General features: G+C 40.3%; 1 protein-coding gene across 4 annotated transcripts in view; it reads left to right on the top strand.

Annotated features, from left to right (window-relative positions):
- The first annotated feature begins 3,718 nt into the window (after positions 1-3,718).
- Positions 3,719-14,878, top strand: part of NCOA5 (nuclear receptor coactivator 5) — a 29,263-nt gene continuing 18,103 nt past the window's right edge. For 3 of the 4 annotated variants that reach the window (XM_043883475.1, XM_043883477.1, XM_043883474.1), the window contains exon 1: positions 3,719-3,873. The gene's annotated coding sequence lies outside the window, so the exon portion shown is untranslated. The remainder of the gene's footprint in view (positions 3,874-14,878) is intronic. The other variant, XM_043883476.1, reaches the window with a different exon arrangement.

The raw sequence follows: 14,878 nt of genomic DNA, 5'->3' as shown, positions 1-14,878 counted from the left end.
ACCTGAGTCTAACAAAGAAGAAACATCAGAAAGCCTGGATGAGGGATGGTCCTTAAGATAAATGGCCTGAACTCTTCAAAAATGTCAAGGTCAGGAAAGACCAAGAAAGACTGAAGAAATGTTGCAGGTTAAAGGAGAAGGAAGAGACTTGAAAACTAAAAGGCAACATAAAACCCTACACTGGATTCTGGGCCAGAAAAAAAACTTTTTTTGTTTCTTTTGCTCTAACTGGCATTAGTGGGACAGCTGGTGAAATTCAAATCATAGGTTTGATAATGCAAAGATAACATAGAGATACTAATAATTTAATCTAGCATAGTAGATTCAATAATACAGAGAAACAGTTACAAATTGAACAAGGTAAAATACTCAACATTTGGGGAATCTGGGTGAAGAACATTCAGGAATTCTTTGTACTACTTTTGCAACTCTAATGTATAGCCAAAGTTATTTGAAGATTTTCAAAATATTTCTAAGTATTGTGAAGTCTGGAGTCAGAGGGTTTCATGATGCAGTAAATGAGGACCACACTTAATCTGCAGCTTGTCTGAGCTCTGCACATCCTCTGTCTACAGGAAAAGGCTAAGAAGTGCTCTCATGAGACAATTAGCAAAACAGGGTGGCAAGAGATTCATCAGTTGTGGAGTGCAGTGCAACCCAGGAGTCAAAAACCCAAGTCACTCACCTCCAATGCTCTATGACCTTAGGCAAGTCATATAATTTCTCAACTGATGCCCCAATTGATTCACCTGTAAAATTGGTGTACTAATAGTACTTACCAAGGAGAATATCTACTTGACATCATAAGAGGGGAGGAATCCTTAAACAAGACGCAGAACACTATAAACCATGAAGGGAAAGATCGAAATATATGACCACATTAAAATTTTAAACTTCTCCATGATGAGACACCATCAACAAAGTAAATCGACAAACCACAGAAAGAAGACCTAACTAACATAAGATCAGTATCGAGCATATGTAAATAACTCCTATGGATCAATAGGGAAAACATAAATAAACCCAGTAGAAAAATGGTCCAGAAATATCAGGCAGAAACCTGGAGAGCTGGTAAGAAAAAATGCTCAATATCACTAAATTCAGGAAAATTAAAACTGAAAAAACATATCATTTCACACCTATTGTCATAAGCAAAAATAAATGAATAAAGTCAGAAAATACCCAAAGTTGGCAAGTATATCTAAAAATGGTATTTATAAATTGCTTGCACGAGTATATACTAATACTTCTTTGGAGAGCAATCTGGCTATAAACCTCCTAAAGTTCAAGATGTGGTATACTACAGAGTCATCAATTCCACTCCTAAGGTGTGTATTCTAGAAAACTCTGACATGTATGGGCTTCCCTGACTACCATTGGCTCAGTGGTAAAGAATGCCAATGCAGGAGTCTCAGGTTCGATTCCTAGGTTGGAAAGATGCCCTGGAGAAGGGCATGGCAACCCACTCCAGTATTCTTGCCTGGAGAATCCCATGACAGAGGAGCCTGGTGGGCTACAGTCCATGGGGTCACAAAGAGTCAGACACAACTGAAGCAACTTAGTACAAAATATACCTGAAAATGTATGGAGAGTGATTATTTATAGGAGAGAGGAAGGAAATGGAAGGAGAATCTTAGTTCGTAGAAAGGTATGCATTATATTATCTTATGTAGTTTAATGTATGTTTGAAATATTAAGGAATTTTTAAAGTTTAAATTATATAGCATCAGAACAGAGAGCCAGAAACAAAAATAAAAATTTCAAAGCATATAGTATCATATAGAGTTGTTGTGAAGAGTAACAGATAATGTAAAACTTCTGGGTGGGTAAAGTAACAAGATGAAGTTGAGTCACAGTATCTCTGTCCTTGTATATCTAACCAAAAAGTAATAATAGAAAGTTAAAGGATATCACCCCAAATTAAGAGTATTCAACCAAACAATGAAAAGAGTACCACTTTATGACATAAGCACCAAAAAGCAGGAATCAAGGAAAGAAACAGAAGATTCTGAACTGAGTCAAGTGTGGTTTTTCACCTGACACAGAAAAGGATATCAGGAAAGCAGGTGAATCCACAAAACCCTGAGACTTCTCACCAAGAGTGGGTGAGCAACCTGGGATAAAGTAAAGGGGAAATTCCTGGCAGTAGAAGTTCCTATCTGCTTTCAGAACCTCTCAGCCAAGGCAGGATAAAACCACACAGCTTCCATTTTCCCAGATGCCATGATGAATTACGGGAAGGATCTAAAGGCCAAGCATACCTGCTAATAGGCATCAGACACACTCTGTACTATTCATAAGGAGAAAACCTAGACAATAGAGTGCATCCCGATTTCTTTCCTTCAGTTATTTTTGTTTGTGCACAAGTGTGATTGTTCGCCTAATTCTATCTCTCCACTGCACTGAATCTCCAAGACAGCAGGGATGGGTCTGCATTCGCTCATGATAGCAAGTAGGTGTATAATAAATCATAAGGACACCTTGTAGGTGTATAATAAACATTCAGGGAATAAATTAGTGGAGGGACCTTATGAATTGGTGTCAAAGAAATCTGATTTCTCATAATATTCAAATCCCACTGCCACCATTTTTATTTTGCATGCACTATTCACAAGAACTTCCCCGGTGGTTCAGATGGTAAAGAATCTGCCTGCAGTGCGGGAGACCCAGGTTCGATCCCTGGGTTTGGAAGATCCCCTGGAGAAGAGAATGGCTACCGAACTCCAGTATTCTTGCCTGGAGAATTCCATGGACAGAGGAGCCTGATGGGCTACAGTTCATGCAGTCGCAAAGAGTTGGACACGACTGAGCAACTAACACACACATTCACAAGGACAAAAACTTGACCCATGGGGTTTGCAGCACTTCCTAACTCACAAAAAGCCTACCTGATTCATATAGCCATCACTGTGATTAACAGAGTGCATTTACAATTGTGTGAGCAAATTCCATTTCCTGTGACAAATATATTCTGCAGATTAAATGAGCAATACAACATTTTACATGCTTCCATGATCAACAATTACTTTCTGGGAAATTTATATTTGACACTGAGTGAATATTCCAGAAAGAAAGAAAGAAAGAACTCAAGATGAATCTGTAACTATATCACCAGAATCCTTTTGCCTCTTGTCAGTGAAATTAAACAAGATACACAGCCGCTTTGCTGCTGCTCCTAAATCGCTTCAGTCGTGTCGGACTCTGTGCGACCCCAAAGACGGCAGACCACCAGGCTCCTCTGTCCACAGGATTCTCTGGGCAAGAATCCTGGAGTGGGTTGCCGTTTCCTTCTCCACACAGACTCTTTAAATGTAAACAAAACACTTTCTCTACCTCTCTGCTCTCTTTGTTCCCTGTGATCCGGAGGTTATATGAATATATGTACTAGTCTCCAATACACACATCTATAGGTGTTGAGTTTTATACAGGGCGAAATCAAAGTATTCCAGGATTTAAATGATCTCTTTCCACAATTACAGAGGAAAGGAGGCACTCTGAAAATCTGAAGAAAGGCAAAGCCCTTTAGGGTGGTGGCGACCAGGCCTGGGACCCATCCTCACCCGGGGACGCCGTTGCTAGGCAACCCCTCGCGTTCTCAACTGCCGCGCGAGCCACTTCCCCGCCCTCATCGCTAAGGAGATCGACGCTCCAACTCAGTCCTGCCGCAAACACGCGCGCTCTTGCGACATTGCCGCGCCTGCCGCTGCGTGCGCGCCCTCTGCCCCTACTCCCCGCCCCGGCCGCCATTGCCTCGTGCCCGCGCCGGTCGGTTGGTGGCGCCTTTGTCCTACGGCGGGCAGGTGGGCTGAGGCGGAGGCGGCGGCGGCGGGCCTGAGGCGGAGAAGTGGCCAGCAGCCCGCCGCGCTGGTAGCGGTGAGTGCCGGGAAGCGGTGGCCGTCCGCCGAGGCGTGGGGCTGACGGTTGAGGGGGCCCAGAGCCGGACGGGAAGGCTGAAGCGGGAGGGCCCGCTGAACGCGCGGCCGCGGCCGCGGCCCCCCTGCGGGTGCGCGCCGGGCTGCGCATGCCCGGTGCGGGGCGCGGCCTTCTCTTGACTACCGTCGAGCGCAGGCCCGGTCAGCCGGGGCGGCAGGAGGTGGGCTCGGGGCCGACGGCGCCGCACCGCCGCTTGCGGTCTGAGCACGACCCGCCGATAATAGCCCTGTGGGGCTCCTCTGTAGGCTCGGGCCGCACATCCCACGTCTCCTCGAAACGTGAAGTCTCTCGCCTTCGGGTCCTCAGCTAGTCGGTGGCGCACTCGGGATTCGAACCCGGGCCGAGGCGGCTGGCCTCACCGGGCTCTCTGCGGGGCGCGCGGCGCTGGGTGGCGAACCGAACACGCTGTCCCGCGTCGCCGCCGCCTCGCGGCCCCTTGACAGCATCCTCGAGGCGTCTCGTTGTTAATGTGATATTTCCCCCTACACACACCCGTTTTAATAGCGCGGATCCGGGCCCAGAAAACGGGGAAAGCGACCGAGCCCGCGGTTACCCTGGCAACTAGCGACCGAGCCAGCGTCCCAACCGGCTGGTTCTCCGTCTATGGAACCTGGGTACTTTCTGCACCCCGACGGCTGGCCGGGAGGGCTTTTTTTAGGACGGCGTTTCCCCAATTTCAGTCTCTCGCGTTGCACTTTTACATCCGTGTACCCATCTGAACAGCTATTTATTTACCAAATGTTACTTTTTCTTCTTTAAACTGACATTTTTTCCCCTCTTTTTAAAATACATTTGTTTAAGGTGGAAGCGTAAATCACCGACCGTTTAATGGAAAGCCAATTCTTTAATGCTCATAAAGAAATAAATACTTACGTATCAAAATAAACAGTGCGTCCTGATTCCTCCTGAAATTATTCTGCGTTCCACGCTTTGGGAAACGCTGCCCTAGGAATGTGGGGTTAATTGTGGTCCTTCTGCCTTTAGCGCTGTGTACAGAATTTCCCCCTGAGACTTAGCGGATTCCATGAAACGCCCTAGGGTCTTCGGGGGTAATAATTAACGTTAAAAGCTTTCTCGTTGTAAACCGTTCTCATCGTTAACTTACGCGGGATACTCTGAGAGAAACTGCGCTCCAGAGTACCCGGTGTGTCTCCTCGGTTTTCTTGCAGCATTGTGGTGTGGTACCAGATAGTTTAAAAAAAAAAATGTTTTGCAAACGCCGGTGGATCTGCTTTTTGACAACTCTAGATTTCATGTTTTGTGTATGAGTCAGTCTGGGTGTGAAAACTAACTGGTGTTGACTTTTCCAAAACAGTAAAGCCCAAACTTTGCTTTGTGACTATTGGAAATCACTTAGCAATATGTCGACATCAGTTTCTTCCTGCATTCTGGTTTCTTTGCCTTTCCTTTAACTCGTCTGTCACCCTCCAGATATGTTTTTGAAACCTCCGACAGTCTTAACATAAAACATAGAAACAGTGATTTTCCTTGTAGACTGTGCTGGAGAAGGCCCAGAGGAAGGAATTTTTCTAGGTGCAAGTTGTTGAATAGCCCAGGCCTCTGAACACCACACTTTGAAGAAGGCATTGACAAATTGATTTACTCCTTAGTTAACGTGGTGTTCTATTTGTAGTCTGTTCATAACCTCTGTTTTTGTGTATGAGAGAGCAGATTTATTTTAACTCACTGAGAGAGAACTCAGAAAAGTCAGCATAGGCCTTTCAAGGGCTTTTTCCTCAAAGACTGTAAAAATTCCTTATTCCTTGGGATTACTTTGTGCAGGCACAATGTATAATTTTTGAAAGGCTAAGGTAATTTTTTCACATTTCAAAGCAGCAGTCCTGTGTGGAGAAGAAATGAGAATTTTATTTTAGTCCAGTCAGTTTCAGAACTTCAGTAAATGGAACCTCATCTACTAGTGTTCAAAAGCTAAGAATAAACATTTTTTGGAAAGGCTTTAGAAGTCTGATGAGAAAGAGCACCTGATGCTTTGAAACTTCATTTTAAGTATCCATTGCAAGCATTCGTTCTCCATCGCCTGCAGATGGCAGTGCCTTTGTACAGCTTATTGCTGTTGAGCAAATTATTGGAATTCAGTTGTGCTTTTAAGAATGGAAAACCTTAGGGTGGGATGATTTGAGAGACTAGCATTGAAACATGTATATTATCATATGTGAAATAGATCACCAGTCCAGGTTCAATGCCTGAGACAGGGTGCTCAAGGCTGGTGCACTGGGATGACCCTGAGGGATGGGATGAGGTGGGAGCGGGGTTCAGGATGGGGAACACATGTATACCCACAGCTGATTGATGCCAGTGTATGGCAAAAACCACTACAATATTGTAAAGTAATTAGCCTCCAACTAAAATAAATAAATTATTTTTAAAAAAAAGAATGGAAAACCTTTGGAGGAAGTATATTTACTATTCTGTTCTGTTCCATTTACATTGTTTCTTTGTTTCTGACTCTCCACAGGAGAAATTAAACATCTCTTCCTACACTCACTCTTCTCTTGGTGGTAATGATAAAGTACAACAGGCAGCGCTTATTGTTCACAAAGCAGGTTTACAAATCCCAACTCATTTTCTCCCTCCTTTCGTTTTGTGAGATAGGTAGACCAGTCTTATATCTTTTTTGCATATGAGGAAACAGTGGCTCATAGAGGTCATATTCCTTGCCCAAATAACATATTAGTAGAACATATTGAAGATAAAAGATTTTGTGGTAAAAAATTGGGAAATGTTAAGGTAAAAAAGCAGTGTTCTTACTCCAGAACTTCCCAGAGGCTTTAACATGTTAAACACATGCAGTGTGGATGTTCAAGAGAGGAAGGTATCATGATGCCTTTCTCTTGTTCTCCTCCCACGAATCTTGTGGTTGTAGTGTTTCCCCCAAACGGACTACTCTTTCTGCTACTCTAAATTTGCTCTCTGTACCTTGCTGTTAACTAATAGTTACCATATGTCTTTAAGACAAACACTTTAAAAGCTCCGTCAGCCTTTTTGTGCCTAAAGATTTGTCCTGTGAACAGCATAAACATTTGCCTAGACTATTCAGTAACTTGAAGTAAACTACTGAGAAGTTAAAAGGGCAATAAGCAACAGAAAATTACCCTCTGTAATTCTCATTAATGAGAGGCATTAAGGAAAGGATCAGTGTTAGGGCACTGTCTGAGGCAGCAGCACATGAGGGAAATATGAACTATACTGACAGCTAAATGTGTGATACCAGCATGCCTGCTGCTTTTTAAATGGTGGTTTTATTACCACCAAATATGAATATTTATAGGGATGGTCATTTTCATTCTTTATCTTATCACTAAGAAATGAAAGATAATAGGTCAACTGGACTAATTGCATTAATGTTAAGAAAATAATTCCACTCAAAGAATCAGAACTTTTCCAAACCATAAGACTTTTTCCTTTTATTTCATGTTCAAAACATTATTGTTGACCTATGCAAAGACCAACAACTTTAGGCAAAGAGCAGGAGAACTTAAGTTGCATTAATGAACAGTTATAAAGCAGAATGGCTTACAACTTTAGCTCTAAAAAATATTTTGAGTGGTCTCCTGGTTTGGATCTGGAATGATAGAATTACTGAAGGTTAGGTTGATTCTGCAGCTAGTGAGCAAGCTGTGAAGAACTTTGAATTACAAGTCATTTGGCTTTTAGGTTGCATACTTAATTATGCAGTTGGCGACTGAGATAGAGATGATACAAGAAGTTTGTTTTTAATCTCTCTTCAGAAATTATTTTTGACATCCAAAAGAAAAAATAGGAAAAAGATGATTTTCATTCAATTTTAAAACTTAGAGTTATAAATATATAGTTGAGCTTTTTTTCAGTCTTTGGGAAGATTACATTAGGACAGCGTCAGAGTCACTAGAGCAGCTCGTTGGAAACACGTGTTCTTGGGTGCAGCTTCCCACCCACTCCCAGCTGACCCGTCTGCAGATGTTAGCCATTGTTGTCACATGTTCTTTGTGACAGTTTATGAACTATTCCCCCTTGAACACAGGAGTTTAGAGAGGTTTTTAAATGGGGCACTTAAGCATACATTCTGTATAAACTACAGGAATAAATAAATAATAGAGTAGCACTGTAGTTCCCAGATACCTGCCAAGAAACTTGCTTAAGTGTGGATTGGATTCCTAGGCTTTATCCTCAGATACTGAAAGTTTGAGAAGGGGTCTGGGAATCCCATTTTTAAACATCTTCTCAGGTGGCACTTATGTATCTTCATTAAAGAAATGTGATGTTGAGAATGAAAAGAAAAAATATATATGGGCAGGGAGAGGATGGGTAGTTGTTTAATGGGTATAAGAGAGTTAATTTTGCAAGATGAAAAAGTTTTGGCAACCTATTGCCCAGCTGTTTATATTTGTAAGTATATATAATACTACTGAACTGTACACTTAAAGATGATAAATGTAAGATATTAGAAAAAATAAGGTTTGTTGTCTATTTGTTCCTCGTCAGTGGATGGTTGGCTATTGAATAATGATTCCTTTGGCCATCAGTTCATTTTATATCCCTTTATTGAAGGTAAAATCATTAACTTTTAGATATTTTTCTCCCCTCTAGTCCCTTTAATGTCAAACCAGTGATCTTCGAGGAACATTATTTTACAAATGGGCAATATTTTGAATGTCATAGATTTAAATAATCCCCTGTTACTTTGAATAATAAGCATACAGTAAACCTTCATTAATTTGACTTCACTGAAACTCTGTTTATGGTAGTTCAGTTCATAACCTCCTAACATGCCCTCCTGCCACCAGTTTCTTCCTTTTCCATAACAGGTTTTTTTTGTTATTTAGTCTGCCCTGGCTTACATCTGTAATTCCACTCTTTTCCTGCTCCTATCATCCCATTTCCTACATTAAACTTCCTGCAGTATTTCTTATTATGCCCTTCAGACCATTCCTTTCCCTTTGCATATGCTGCAGTGACTTCTCTATTTTCTGGTAAATTCATTCTTCAAGACTCAGTTTAAATGTTACTTTTAGGCCTTCCAACCCCTTCCACCCATCCCTTGTCGCCTATTCCTCCCAGTGTTCTCTCCGCCCTGCCACACACATACGCATAGTTAGGCCTTCTTTATCTCTGCCATAATCCCATTTTAAATTATGTTGTGATTATCTATATACATGTGCCTCTTTTCTTTATTAAACAGTGAACTCCTTTAAGGCAGAGACTTTAGCCTTATTATTTCCTTATGTCTTAAGACCTAGTACAGAGTGTGATGCTTGGTTATGTATAGAAGCATTTGATGTCCTTATTATAAACAGTACTTTTTAAGTTCATTAATTTAGTTCTCTAAGGATCTCTGGACTTCCCTGTGGTTCAGAAGGTCAAGAATCCACCTGCAATGCAGGAGACCTGGATTCAGTCCCTGAGTTGGGAAGATCCTCTGGAGGAGGGCATGGCCACCCGCTCTGGTATTTCTTGCCTGGAGAATCCCCATGGACTGAGGAGCCTGGCAGGCTACAGTCCACGGGGTCGCAAAGAGTCGGACACGACTGAGCAACTAAGGGACGTGACTGAGAGACTAAGCATAGCACAAGGATCTCTACTTGTACAGCTCAGTTGAAATTTTACCTTTTTAAATGAACCTGTATTTTGAATTTTTTGTTGCTCCAACTTTTTTAGTAGTTTAGATTAGCTCAACCTTTGTTGGTCCAAATTAATGAGCTTTTTCTCTTAGTTGATATTCTCCTTGAATCAGTATAACAAGTAAGGTAGAATATCCATTTTATTAGGTTTAGAGGATTCAAGTGATTTGACTAAATCCTGTCCCCCACATCCCAGAAAAGTAGGACTAGAACTCAGATTTGCTGATTCCAGCCAAGGTTCTTTCCTCAAAAGTAGTAAAAAGGGCCAGAAATTAAATATTGATAAAGAATTTATGTCTGAGGTGTTATAGTGAATAGAATATCAGTAGTAAAAGCCAGAAACATTGTTGTTTGAGGTGATAGAAATCAAAGTTGTAATTGAATAAGCAGGTCCTACCCTATTGAGTGTCTGGGGTGCTTAAACACTGGTATGACCAGCACAGACTGCCTTTTCCAGGTTTCATCAGCATCTGATCAGGAAGCCCTCACCAGTGTTCAGAATGGAAACCAGCTCTTTCTGCTCCCTGTTGGAGGCAGCATAACATGTTTAAGCACTTTAGTGTCAGGCACACCTGGTTTTGAGTTCTAGCTCTGCCTTGTCTCTGCCTTTTGATCATCTTGTGACCTCAGATAAGTCACCTAATTTCTCTAAACTTCTGATTTCCTCATTCTCAAAATAGAGATCATAATACAACTCTAAGAGTTGTAGAAAGGTTTGCTTGAGATAATGCACGTAACATTCTTAGTACAGGCTCTGGGACAGAGTAAGTATTTTGTAAATATAAGTTATATTGTTTCCACCGTTCCTGTTCTTTGGAATAATATCCTAATACCATTAAGGATATAATAATTATTTCAATTAGAAATTGAAGGAGATAACCAAATATGTGGGATTGTGTAGTTTTCAGAGTGAGCTTAAAGCATTGATTTAGAAATAGCAAGCCAAGCATTCTCTCCTCCCTAACTCTTTACAGTATAACTCATAATATCCCTGATGGTACAATATATCATCAAAGTCATCTTCATAAATATGGTTTAAGGGAGAAGTCCTGTCTTTTCCCTTCCCAATTTTGGGAGTTACTGTCTCATATTCACTGTCTTGTCAGTATGGTTTCTCAAGTAGCATTATCTTTATCATCATGTATTTCCAATTTAATAATTCCTCATTGTTGGTTGCTTTTCAACTAGACCATTTGTAATCATTTATTGAAATTGTAGGGAATTCCCTGGCAGTCCAGTGGTTAGGACTTATTTCAACAACCAGTGGTGGTACTGTCAAATGTTACAGTTCATACTGCACTTGTTTAGAATAGTCCTGTTTTCCATTGTAACTGTCTTTGAAGTATAAAAATTGGTTTTAAGGTGAAAAGAATTGTTTTGTGGTGGTACAATTAAAAAATAGAGCAAACCAGTTCTTGATACTATGAATGAAACATGCATTTTTATTTATGGCATATCTGAGGACCATTGTGTGAACTCTGTCTGGCATATTAGTCTAAAATAAAATTGTAGATTAGGCATTGTGCCTTCCTTTGGGAGTTCTTTACCCCCACTCTTTTGTGATTTAAAACAGCTCTGCTGCTTCCTGTATAACATTTTCCAGATTATTTTCCATTTTTTTTCCTCTTATGTGAATCCTTTCAGTTGGTGCTGGTTTTCTTGTCTAAAAATTCTTACCAGAGAAGTGCTTTTAACTATTTTTACCCCTTAGAAATTATAGATATTCAGGTGTCGGTTAAGCACCTTGTGATAATGGTGACTTTGAATGGTATTCACATTGCTAATAAATTGACAAAGTGTAGAACTACCAACCAAGCTGAGGTGGAAGAGACATTGAGACTGAGCTGCCCCAGATAAAATAAATCAGGAAGAAAAAGAAGCACTATTTCTTCCCTTTTTTAGGCAGAAGAAGCATTCCAACTCTCCTTGGAGATTCTTTTAAGTTACCACTGCCCTCTTGTTGATTAAATTCCCTCCAATTGTGATTCCCCTCTAACGTCCAGAAAGATTCCCAAATTGTCCTTCTGTTTTCCCTTCTCCTTTACGTTGATATCATTTCTATTTCTTTGGTGTAAATTACATATCTCAGTAAGGATTTAGAAGGAGAATAATCTGATTCAATTAATTAATACAAAAACCCCCTTTACTAGTCCCAGTATTTGCATTTTCAAATTAAAACTTGTTCAAATGAACCTCCAGTTGATGGGTTTTCAAATTGTGTGACAGAAAATTGGGATGGGGCAAGGTTTTGGTTTGTTGGTTTGTTTTTTCTGCTGCTTTAAATCGCTGTTGTACCATGATCAGCTCTCTGAAGTTATTTGTACTTTTGGTAGCTTCTCTGTTCTTTCTGTGTTTCCAAATTCTTAGGTTTTCCAAAAGTTCTGTGTGCACATATGTTAGAATTGTTTGTGTATGTGAATTGGTGGTGGTGATAGTTTTTCGTAACTCTTACTGAAAACGCCTCCACCTCTAGCCTAACCTGAGCAGTCCTCTTAGATGGCAGTGAGACTGGCAAAATGTTTCAAGTTTCATTTTGTCCATATCTTACTCCAGGTGGAGATTTAAGGATCTCTTTAATAGGAATGAATAAACAAATAGCTGCTATACCATACCAAAAGTTTGCTAACCCCTAAAATTAAGAAAATGGTCTCAAAGTTCTCTTTTCTGCAAAAGAAACTTAAGCCACACCATCCAAAAACAATTACTTTGGACTCCTCCATGAAAGTGGATACTAGGAGGCAAATTACAGTCAGAATGGTTTAAAGATACAATCTTGAATTTTTTAAATAATCTTTCAAATGATTGCAAAGAATTTCACGAACTTCAAAGGAAAATATTTACCTCCATCATTCTAACTGCAACCAGTTTTGCCCTAAAGGTACATGGTACATGAGTATTTTGGTCTCCCCAGTCCTATATTTAATGGCCCTCGCAGAATTGGATATAATTATACAATGCAGTAGTCCTTTTCATATGATGAGGGCAAAATTATATAGTATTTATAGACAACAGTTATAGTAGTACCATGTATTCCATAGTCTCACCTAAGTGTTTGCTGAGTCAAGTCAGTGTTTAGATGAGTTTTATTTACATGACTATTTAATAATACATGGAATTCTGCTGGGAAATATGGTCCTTATTTAAAAGAAATGTGCACGCCACTAACACCACTCCCCCATGTATTCCAGAGATACTTTGAAAACTTCTTAAGTAATCAAAGACTTTACATTTCTCTCTGAATCATCAGTTTAGTTCAGTTCGGTCGCTCAGTTGTGTCCGACTCTTTGCAACCCCATGAATTGCAGCACACCAGGCCTCCCTGCCCATCACCAACTCCCGGAGTTGACTCAAACTCATGTCCATCGAGTCGGTGATGCCATCCAGCCATCTCATCCTCTGTCTTCCCCTCCTCCTCCTGCCCCCAATCCCTCCCAGCATCAGGGTCTTTTCCAATGAGTCAACTCTTCGCATGAGGTGGCCAAAGTACTGGAGTTTCAGCTTCAGCATCAGTCCTTCCAGTGAACACCCAGGACTGATCTCCTTTAGAATGGACTGGTTGGATCTCCTTGCAGTCCAAGGGACTCTCAAGAGTCTTCTCCAACACCGCAGTTCAAAAGCATCAATTATTTGGCGCTCAGCTTTCTTTACAGTCCAACTCTCACATCCATACATGACCACTGGAAAAACCATAGCCTTGACTAGACGGACCTTTGTTGGCAAAGTAATGTCTCTGCTTTTTAATATGCTGTCTAGGTTGGTCATAACTTTCCTTCCAAGGAAAGTGTCTTTTAATTTCATGGCTGCAGTCACCATCTGCAGTGATTTTGGAGCCCAAAAAAATAAAGTCTGACACTGTTTCCACTGTCTTCCCCATCTATTTCCTCTGAATCATAGTCACCCTATATTAGAAAGCAGTACAAAGTAAGTGGGAGGACTAGGTCAGTAAGCCCTTCTAAACCTGAACTGATACTCTTCACAATTACATACAGAAGAAACTAGATACTCCCTGTATGATCTGTCTCTTAACATGTGTTAATATTTCAGGACTTGAGACTTCTCTGGTAGTCTAGTGTCTATGACTCCGCGCTCCCAATGCAGGGGGCCTAGGTTCGATCCCGGTCAGGGAACTAGATCCTGCATGCTGCAACTAAACCCCAGTGCAGCCAAATAAATAAATATTAAAAAAAAAAAAAAAAAGTCAGGCCTTAGTGAATTTTAAGGGTTGTAACTTGTGACATGCAATACCAAACCCATGGTCAGGTATTACTGGCCAATTTCTGTGTGGAACATATTTCCTGATTCTTTATAAAGGTAGAGGGATTGTGTCTGCTCAGTTAGAAACTTAAGAAGCATTTTACGTAGAATATACTTCTCTGACTGTTTAGATGTGTTACCTTCAGTTTAGTCAAAAGCCATTCTCCTAAAGATAATGGACTTCTGACTTAAAATGGAACTGAAGATCATTCTCACTTGAACAGGAACTCAGTAGTTGACAACATAGCAGGTTAAAGACATACAAGACCTCTTTAAGTTTTGTCATTACTGTGATCTTTCATGTGATAAGACGCTGGTTAGAATTTTTCACACACATAATTACTATTTTCAAAGCTATTTAAAATCACTGTTTTAAATTCTAATTGTGTGATTGTTTAATACCACTTAATGTCATTATTAGATACACTGTTAATTGCTTGATATGGAACAAGGGGAATAAAATTACACTGCAGCAGAAAGCAGTTTTATTTCTCCATTTACTAAAGTATGAAATTTTTAATGTGCTTACTTATTTTTTAAGGCATATAAAAATTATCAGGCGTTATCTTTGAGCATAGATTGGTACATTTCTTTAGCTATTTCTTTATTTCTTACTTACATATGGTGTTTTTATTACTTGCTTCATTCAGCTTTTGCAAAGTAGGTTTGTTTTGTTTTTAGCCGAGAGGCTTTAACTGCACAGATTGGCTTCTGTGAGTTTATGTTTCCACTGTTCTTTATCTAGTTGTATATGCCAGGCTTCTGTAATGAAAACCTACAATGAGTGTTTTATTACTTAACCTTACCAAATGCCAGTTCTTATTCATAGGTGCTTACCTATGAGGGTTATAAATATTAACATGTCATATGCTTTGTTTAGAAAAAAACTAATTTCTTTCCTACATCTCATTTTGGAAGATTCCATCCAATAGAATGCCACAAGGCAAATTAAGAGGCACCCCTGCTTCATGGAATATTAGATGTTTTAAGACAGTGGATTCCAACCATTACTTCCTTGTAATATAAAATGGAACTACTTGCCCTTGCTCTCTCTCTCTTTTTAAAATTCTCTT

This window comes from Cervus elaphus, chromosome 23 (genome assembly GCF_910594005.1).
Source record: "Cervus elaphus chromosome 23, mCerEla1.1, whole genome shotgun sequence".
Lineage (NCBI taxonomy): Eukaryota > Metazoa > Chordata > Mammalia > Artiodactyla > Cervidae > Cervus > Cervus elaphus.
This window is presented reverse-complemented; position numbering and strand designations above follow the sequence as displayed.